The 8,816-nt window shown below is 42.0% G+C and overlaps 1 protein-coding gene and 1 long non-coding RNA gene across 10 annotated transcripts in view; one reads left to right on the top strand and one right to left on the bottom strand.

Annotated features, from left to right (window-relative positions):
- CTNNA2 (catenin alpha 2) overlaps positions 1 to 1,243 on the bottom strand; it is a 1,086,013-nt gene extending 1,084,770 nt beyond the window's left edge. For both annotated transcript variants that reach the window (XM_025453745.3, XM_025453746.3), the window contains exon 1: positions 1,031 to 1,243. The gene's annotated coding sequence lies outside the window, so the exon portion shown is untranslated. The remainder of the gene's footprint in view (positions 1 to 1,030) is intronic.
- Positions 1,244 to 1,569: 326 nt separating this feature from the next.
- The window catches only part of LOC112664280 (uncharacterized), a 77,404-nt gene continuing 70,157 nt past the window's right edge, over positions 1,570 to 8,816 (top strand). For 6 of the 8 annotated variants that reach the window (XR_003139615.3, XR_004806172.2, XR_003139614.3 and 3 more), the window contains exons 1-4: positions 1,570 to 1,697; positions 3,206 to 3,293; positions 6,730 to 6,800; positions 7,548 to 7,637. This is a non-coding gene — a long non-coding RNA (uncharacterized LOC112664280). Of the gene's footprint in view, positions 1,698 to 2,286; positions 2,431 to 2,734; positions 2,843 to 3,205; positions 3,294 to 6,729; positions 6,801 to 7,547; positions 7,638 to 8,816 lie in introns of all 8 variants that reach the window. The other 2 variants (XR_003139617.3, XR_003139618.3) reach the window with 2 other exon arrangements.

The raw sequence follows: 8,816 nt of genomic DNA on the forward strand, positions 1-8,816 counted from the left end.
CTACCCCTCCATTGTCTTCCTTTAGAAGTTAACCTATAATGAACAAAAGTGCATCTCTGCCATCGTTCTGCTCCGTTTTCCCAGATCAATCTACCTTAGTGTTTTGTATGCTGACCAAAACAGTCCATAAATAATGCTATGGTGCACACGCATTAAAGTTTAGAGAGTTTCTGCTTTTGAAGGAGATAGTGACAGGACTAAGGACACACGGGTTCAATTCCAAGACAAATATTAGGCGGGTGGTTTGAAAATATCAATCAAAAGAGGCCTAGGGGTAAAGGATACAAACGTCCACCGCCACCACCCTTCCTTTCCCCTCCCCTCTTCCTCTCTTGTTCTCTTCCTCTCTTCTCTTCTTTCCCTGTGGTTTCTCACGGAGACTATCCAAGCAGGAAAGCTGCTAATTTAAAATTAGTGGGACTCACGCTGGGAATATGTAATTCCCAGGAAGAAAAAGAAACTGCCAAAAGGGGGTGTGGGGGGGCTGTTGGCAACATGTTTTAAGTGACAATCCTCCCCACCCCCACCCTAATACTGCACAAATCCACAGATTCTTCTTCACCCCTCTTCTCCTTCCAGGTCCCAGTACTCTATTCAACTTGACCCTTATCCAAATATTTTAGGGACCTGCAGGGCATCCGCTGTGCAAGAGCGCATCCCTCAGTATATGTGCCCAATTTTCTGGAAGCCCCTGAATCCGGACAGTTGTAGCAGGCTAGGGATCTCCCACCGGGGAAGGGGTGAAGAAAGGGGGTAAAAGAGGAAAGGATGCACAGCTGCGCTCTAGGGCGAGTGGCTGAAAGGAAGACAGGGAAGAAAGAAAGGGTGGGAAGGAAGTGAGGCTGGGAGAGAGGAAGAAAGGGATGAAAGAAAGGCTGGAAGAGAGAAAGGAGGGGAGAGGAGAGAGGGATGTTGGGAAGGATGAGGGCGGGAGGGTTGGGGAGCGGGGAGGGAGGGGAGGATGGAGAGGATGGGAGGGAGGTAGGGAGGGAGGCAGGCAGGGATGGAGGATGCTCTGCCCAGGACTCACCTCTATGGGTCGGTGGGAGTTTCTCGCCTCCTCCTCCTCCTCTCCCGCTCCCAAGCGCTGGAGGGGTAACCACACAAGGGACTGGAGAGGCGGCGGCGGCGGCGGGGACGAGGGCGGCAGCTGCGGCAGCCGCCTCTGGCCGAGGTGCGGTGGCTCCTGCTCCGCCCGCCAGCCCGGGTCTCCGCCTTACTCAGGGCTGGAAGCGAAGCCGCTCCCCCTCCCCCTCCCCTCCCCTCCCCTCCCCCTCCCCCAGCCCGCCCCGCGTCCTGCCCAGCGCGAGCGGCAGCGGCCCGAATCGCCGCTAGGGGAGGCGACCAGCGCGCAGGCGCGGCCGCTCGCTCGCTCGCTCGCGCGCCCCCGTGGTCCCCGCGACTCCGCGGGGCTGGGGGAGGCCGGGGGGTGCGGGCGGGGGCGGGGTGGGGGGTGGGGGGTGGAGGGGGCACGCGGGCGCGCGCGGCCCGGGGAGCGCCGAGCGGGAGGGGCAGGGGCGGAGCCGGGGAGGCCGGGCTCGCTCCGCGCCGCAGGTGGGGGGCGTGGGGGAGGGGACGGCGGTGATGGGGCGCCGCCGAAGGGCGCAGGTGCCGTGTCCATGACAACCGCGTTCCCCTCCGGGCGGGCGCCCGGACCTGAGTGGCCGCAAGCCGCGGGGACCGGTTTCTGAGACCCGGTGCGGGAGAGGTCCTGGGCCGGGAGGGAAGGGAATGGGGGTTAACGAGGACGAAGAGAGGGTGAACCCAGAGAGGGCACGGACACGTGGCAGGAGAAGGGCTGGGCCTAAGCGCGCGAAGGTGGAGGCTGAATATGGGACGTAGGTTTGTGGGGACCTGGCGTAGCAAGGGAAGGAGCATTGATTGGACTTTAAAATAGGACCTGGTGGAGGATGTAAGTGTTAAAAACAAATGCAACCTCTGCTCATTTCACGAGCCTTGGTTGAATGTTGTGTATGTGGAAGGCATTCTGATTCTTTTATTGGTTCAAAAAAAAAAATTACTAAGCCCCCAGTTTGCACCAGCCACTCTACTTAAGCATTTCAAGATATCAGGAATGTTTAATGTCCGCTGTTTGTCCTCGCAGAGGTTATACTTTAGTTGGGGAACTTAGATTGTAGGGAGTACATGCTCTGTCCATCTGCATCATCTGGGACTGGAATGTAACCCTTACATTCCATGCTAGAAATGAAGAAGGTACAAGCTGCTAAGTTACAGTTACTTTGTTCTGCCATAATGCCAAGTGACTTTTTTTTTTTTTTAATCAAGAGATAAGAATAAAGACAACGTCTATAGCAGTTTGGTAAGACACAAGTGATGCTGCCTTCGCAACACGCTACTTGTCTGGTCGGCTTGCCCACCGGCATCAATGTATCTGTTCATGCCAACACTTGTACGGCCTTATATCACTTGGTACACGCATTTTTTATACTCCTTGTTCGTTGGTTTTCTCAGCTATGTTACATCCCCTTCTTCCCAAGCTGACATCTGCAATTGTTTGAAAATAATATCAAAGCCAAGTGTCTTATTCTCGCCAGGCAATGGCTTGAGAGCTCTGTCTCTAACCATCCTTTTTATCTTTTTCTCCAAACGTCTTCTTGCCTTACATTTTCCTTGTCATCGTCACTACACCACTTTAAAAATTCCTTAGATAAAGTGCACATGAGTCAACTGTGTACACTTAAAACTTCCTTAGCCGACAACAACCATGTTTCAGGACCACGGACAGTGACACCGCATGTTCCACTCACGGAGCTTTTTCCTTAGGCTCAGCCTATAGAACAGGAGACAGACATTACCGAGGATACAGGATGTGCTTCAAGAGGTAAATGCTGAACACCAAATGAGCTGTACCAAAAAATATGAACAGAATGGAAAAAGGAAAGCTACCATGAACTGGTATAGGAAGGAAGAAGTAGGCCCTCCAGCTAGACTTTGAAGAAAGAATAGGTAACATTTAGGGAGACATCACAGGACCCTAAAGTGGTGAGAGGAGGGTAAGTTAGCCAGGGAGGTATTCCAATAAAAATAGGGATACTTCATTGTACCACTGCACAGTATCGGCCTGAGGGCAAAGTATACTTCTGATTTTAATTAGTCTAAAGTAGTTCCGGTTAAATAAGATAGAACACTGTCTCGAGAACTGACACTTTTTTGTTTTTACTGTGATTTTGCATTCTCTTTTCAGGCTGGAGGCAATAAATGTAAAAATGCAGGCCAAAGGATTATCAGACAAGTTCATCTCTTTAACATTGAGAGGATTCATTTATAGATTTGTGAGTTGTTTTAAATTAGGCTTAAATTTATGATTCTGTTTCAATCGACAGCAGACAGAAGGAAAAAAAATAACTGATGTAGATCGAGTGTTGTCAAAATGAGATTTCCTTCATTTTTGTTTTGCGATGACTTTCAAAACTACTAGATATTATTGAGAAACCTTTAAAAGTCATTTGTAAAATATTTATAAGTCTTTGTCCATGCAATTGCTTTAGAGTTAATAAAAAATAATAGCATAAAAGCCATCCCTTATTCCTCAGACCCTTGATCTCCCTCACTCTTTCTTTTAAATGCACCAAACTATCGTCTGTCAATCAGACAGTGATAAGAAATTATCCAGGCAATGTATTTAAGTCCCCAACAGGCAAATGGTAGCTGAGAATTTTGTTCCCTACCTCCAAAGAATTTACTAACTCTTTTATGTTTTGGATGAAGGAAGACATCCACCCCTACCTTCCCCAATGGAAACATACAAACTGAGCATTATTTTAGCTGTATTTATTTCTGGTAACAGTCTAAACATCCTTGTTTAAATAATGACTATCACTGGATATTGAATAGCTATCATTTTAGTTGTCCCCATTCTAAGCCAAGGGGATAATATTTTCACCTTTATTTCTTTTGTTTTGAGACTGCTTGTGAATCTGGCTGTTTCCCTTTTTGTTTTGTTTTGTTTTTAAGTTAAGTGTTGCCCTTCATTTCAATGACATAAACAGATAGAGCCCTCAGAAAAACAAGCAGTTTCCCCTCCTGCATTCATATTAAATTTATGCCAACATAAATAGCAAAAATATATTATCGTGTGTAAATGCAAAAATACTGTATGTAATTAAAATACAACTTAACCCGCAACAATATGACATCCAGATTTTTAGAACAGACTCCAAGACTGAAAATTCTAAGTAAAAGTATTCCTCATACTTATACAGTTAAATGTTAGGTCACTACACACTGGGACTCTCATTCAGTCTGTTAGCTTCTGAAATTTCTCTATCAAGTCCTTCTGAGCAATTCATTTTTTAGTAGATAGCAGTTTCAGGTTCACATCAAAATTGAGCAAAAAGTACAGAGAGTTTCTGTATACCTCCTGCTGTCACACAAGCAAAATTTCCCCCACTATTGACATCCTGCACCACAGTGTTATATTTGCTAAAACAATATGAACCTACATTGACACACTACTATCACTCAAAGTCCATAGTTTACAATAATGTTCAGCTTGTACATTCTATAGGTTTTGACAAATATATAAATGACATGTATCCACCATGGTAGTATCATACAGAATAGTTCCACTGTCCTAAAAATCTATATGCTGCCTATACATCCTTCCTTGACCCTAGCCCCTGGCAACAATTGATCTTTTTACTGTATCTATAGTTTTGTCTTTTCCAGAATATCATATAGTTAGAATCATAGAGTATGTAGCCTTTTCAGATTGGCTTCTTTCACTTAGAAATATTCATGTAAGTTTCTTCAATGTATTCATAGCTTATTTCTTTTTAGTACCAAATGATATTCCATTGTTTGGTTTTACCACCATTTGTTTATCTGTCTACCTACTAAAGAACATCTTGATTGTGCCCAACATTTGGCAATTATGAATAAAGATAATATAGAAATTTTACTTGTTAATAATATCCTAAATATTTCAGACCCTCTTACAATATTTGTTACATAGGAGTCATACTCCAGAATTTTTTCTTCTAAGATTTAGCTTGTTCTCACAAACCTAGCAGATTTCATCTCTTGTCTAAAAAATACCAGTCAATGAAACTCTCACTGTTGTTTTTATGTACTCCTTTCATTATTAAAAAAAGCAAACAAATCTTAGATTGTTTTAGAATTCTTATTTTCTACCTATTCTATCAACTCTAACTTTCCTTTTTTTTTTTTTTCAAACATATCCATCATTTGTACATTTGTATCCCTAGGTAATTACGTGTCTATAGTGTAATGGTATGTTGGTGTGTATGTGAACATACACCATTTTTTGGTAAGCAAATGGACAGAGTGTTTTTAGAAATCATATTTATAAAACTTCTATCTTTTTCATTTGGAAACATTTCAACTGTGACATATATAACTAGAATGTGGCAGGCAAAATAATAGTCCCCTAAAGGTTTCCATGCCTACTTCCTTGAACCTATTAATATGATATGTTACATGACAAAAGGAACTCTACAGATGTGTTTAAAGTTAAAGAATTTGAGAAAAGGAGATTATCCTGAATTATCTAGATGGGTTCAATACAATTACATGTCATCTTAAAAGTGAAGAATCCTTCCTTAGCTAAAGTCACATTAGAGAGATAAAGCAGCAAGAGGAGAGTCAGAGAGATTCCAAGCATGAGTGTGACTTGAATGGTTTTGCTGGTTTTCAAGAGAACTGTAAACCAGAAAATAAGGGCAGCCTCTGAATGCTAAGTACGACTCCTGGCCAACAGCCAGCAAGGAAACAGACCTCAGTCCTACAACTACATGGAAGTGAATTGTGCCAACAATCTGAACAAGCCTAGAAATGAAATGTTCACTAGAACCTTCAGAAAGTAACATAGACCTGCCAACACATTGATAGTGGCCATGTAAAACTCTAAGCAGAAAAACCAGCTTAGTGCACGAGGCTATTGACCAGCAGAACTGTGAGATACCAAATTTGCCTTGTTTTAAGCTACTAAGTTCAAGGGAATTCAGTGATGGAAAGCTTGCAAGTAGAAATTCTATATCAAGGGCAGCCGGGGTGGCTCAGAGATTTAGACCACCTCCAGACCAGGGTGTGATCCTGGAGACCCTGGGTGGAGCCTGCTTCCCCCTCTGCCTGTGTCTCTGCCTCTGTGTGTGTGTGTGTGTGTGTGTGTGTGTGTGTGTGTCTTTGTGTCTCTCATGAATAAATAAAATCTTTTTTAAAAAAGAAATTTTATATCAATTACTTTATTTGCAAAACATAAAGGAGGAACTTCATTGAATATCATTTATGAGTTCCTTAAATTTCAGTGTTATCATATTCTAGTTTGTGATATTAGGCAAGTTACTTAATGTCTGTAAGACTTAGTTTCTCTGTCTGGAAAATGATGTCAATTTTTTACCTACCCTCCTTTACTGTGAAAAATAGATGAAATTATATTTGTCAAGTTTGCAGCATACTATTTTCCATAAGTAAATGTTATACTCTTCCTTTAGTTAATATTTCTAATATGAATAAGTGAAGCAGACAAAAAAATAAAATTATTCCTTGGTATATTTTGATCATTTTGGATTTGTTTCCATTATCTTTTTTTCTAACTTATCTTTTAAAACAGATAAAATAGGCTGTAAATGTCTTCTCATACTAAATATGTCACATCCATGTTCAGACTCTCTAATAGACCCACTTTCCCTTAGAGAAAACTAAGGCTATTGCTTAATAAATTTCAACATTGTATTATTTTATTCTCAGTTTTACTCTGGAACAGCATTTTCCAAACTCGACTCCAAGGTAGAATAGTTCCTGACTGAATTCTTCCAATAGTAAGTGACTATAATCCAACTTAATTTAGTCTGAACAAAAGGGAAATTTTGGCTTACATATCTGAGAAGTCTAAGATGCATCTTAATGAGACTCAGCTAAATCCAGGGGTCATCAAAAATATTAATTATGTTGAAGGCTCTATCTCAGCTTGCTGGGGTCTGACCATACAGAGACAAATTACTATGACCAGAGGAATGGGATATCCAGGGTCATACACCCATTCCTGGGACTCTGGGCAAAAGCAGGGAATTACCAAAAGGATTTTGAAGAAGGACATGGGAAAGCATATAGCACAAATCGAAATTACATCTTCCTAGCCTATCATTGTGAAGTTTTTTAAAAGTGATTTTTACAGTGAAATTGTATTGGTTTACTACTTGGCAAAATATATTTCAAAGGTTTCCTTCATGAATACTAAGAATGTGATAATATGTATGAAGATTATTTAAGAGAAAAATATCATATGTAGTGTTTCCCATACTTATTTGGTTATGGAACCCTCTGTCACAAAGTATCTCTTACAATTAGAGTTCTAAAGACCATGCTTTGGGAAAAGTTGACCTTAGTCTTCACCTTACTCTTGTTCTTTGAGTCTCAGAGCTTAGTAATGAGCTTATTTCTGTTTTTCCTTGATAAAAAATATCTTATTCTCACTGCCATTATTATTCTTATCAAAGAATATATCACTTTAGAAGTTAAGGGAACTTTAATGATGATCTTTCTTATCCAACCTCTTTATTTTGCAGATGGAGAATCAGACTCAGTGTGTTTCTTCTCTCATAATCATGGGACTAGTCAACTACAATTATGAATCACCCAGACTAAGTTATGCCGAGGTAAAAGATAATCACCAGATCTCAGAGGGTCATGTACTAGCTCTGTCTTACATGACTCTCCTTCTGAGACCCTAGCTACCTGCAAGGCCACTACCTGGAATCTAATTCATTATCATTACGAGGGACAGAAAACAATGAGTTGGTCTCTCCCAGGAATAACGTGTATATTGGATCCTGCTAGTCACATAGCCCACATAACCACAAGGGGCTTTGAAGTTCAAAACTACCACATGCTTGGGAGACAAGGAACCTGAAATACGTGGTAAACAGTTCTAATAACCACAGTGAAAAAAAAAATGTTAGGGCAGTATTTCCTGACTTCTCTCTACCAGTACTGATTTCCAAATAGGATTTGAGGGATCCCTGGGTGGCGCAGCGGTTTGGCGCCTGCCTTTGGCCCAGGGCGCGATCCTGGAGACCCGGGATCGAATCCCACGTCGGGCTCCCTGCATGGAGCCTGCTTCTCCCTCTGCCTGTGTCTCTGCCTCTCTCTCTCTCTCTCTCTCTGTGTGACTATCATAAATAATAAATAAAAATTAAAAAAAAAAAACAAATAGGATTTGATGATGTGTGATGATAATAGGTATCACAGAATATTTGCTAGTGCTAAAGACTCTATTAGGAGGTTTCCACTCATTAATTAATAAAGAGTTTACTAATTTTATCCACATTTTTAAGAAGAGGAATCTGAAACACAGGATGTTTTAATAAGGGTTGCCCCTGACTGTAATTGAAAGGCACTCTTATGTATAAGGCTCTGGGTATAGTTCAGGTTGTAGAGTTAGTAAGTGGTAAAGGTGAATTTTTAATCCATGCAGACTGGCTCCAAAGGGTACATTGCTCTTCAGAGCTATCTTCTATCTTCTTACTAATGGAAGAAAAATAACTCCTTCCTGCAAGTCAAAACACTAAGTTCAGGGATCCCTGGGTGGCGCAGCGGTTTGGCGCCTGCCTTTGGCCCGGGGCGTGATCCTGGAGACCCAGGATCGAATCCCACGTCGGGCTCCCGGTGCATGGAGCCTGCTTCTCCCTCTGCCTGTGTCTCTGCTTCTCTCTCTCTCTCTCTGTGTGACTATAATAAATAAATAAATTAAAAAAAATTAAAAAAAAAAAACACTAAGTTCATAGTTCAGCCATGAAGTGACTGAAAGCAGATTCCTTCTCTCTCTCAATCTCTCT

This window comes from Canis lupus, chromosome 17 (genome assembly GCF_003254725.2).
Source record: "Canis lupus dingo isolate Sandy chromosome 17, ASM325472v2, whole genome shotgun sequence".
Taxonomy (NCBI): Eukaryota; Metazoa; Chordata; class Mammalia; order Carnivora; family Canidae; genus Canis; species Canis lupus.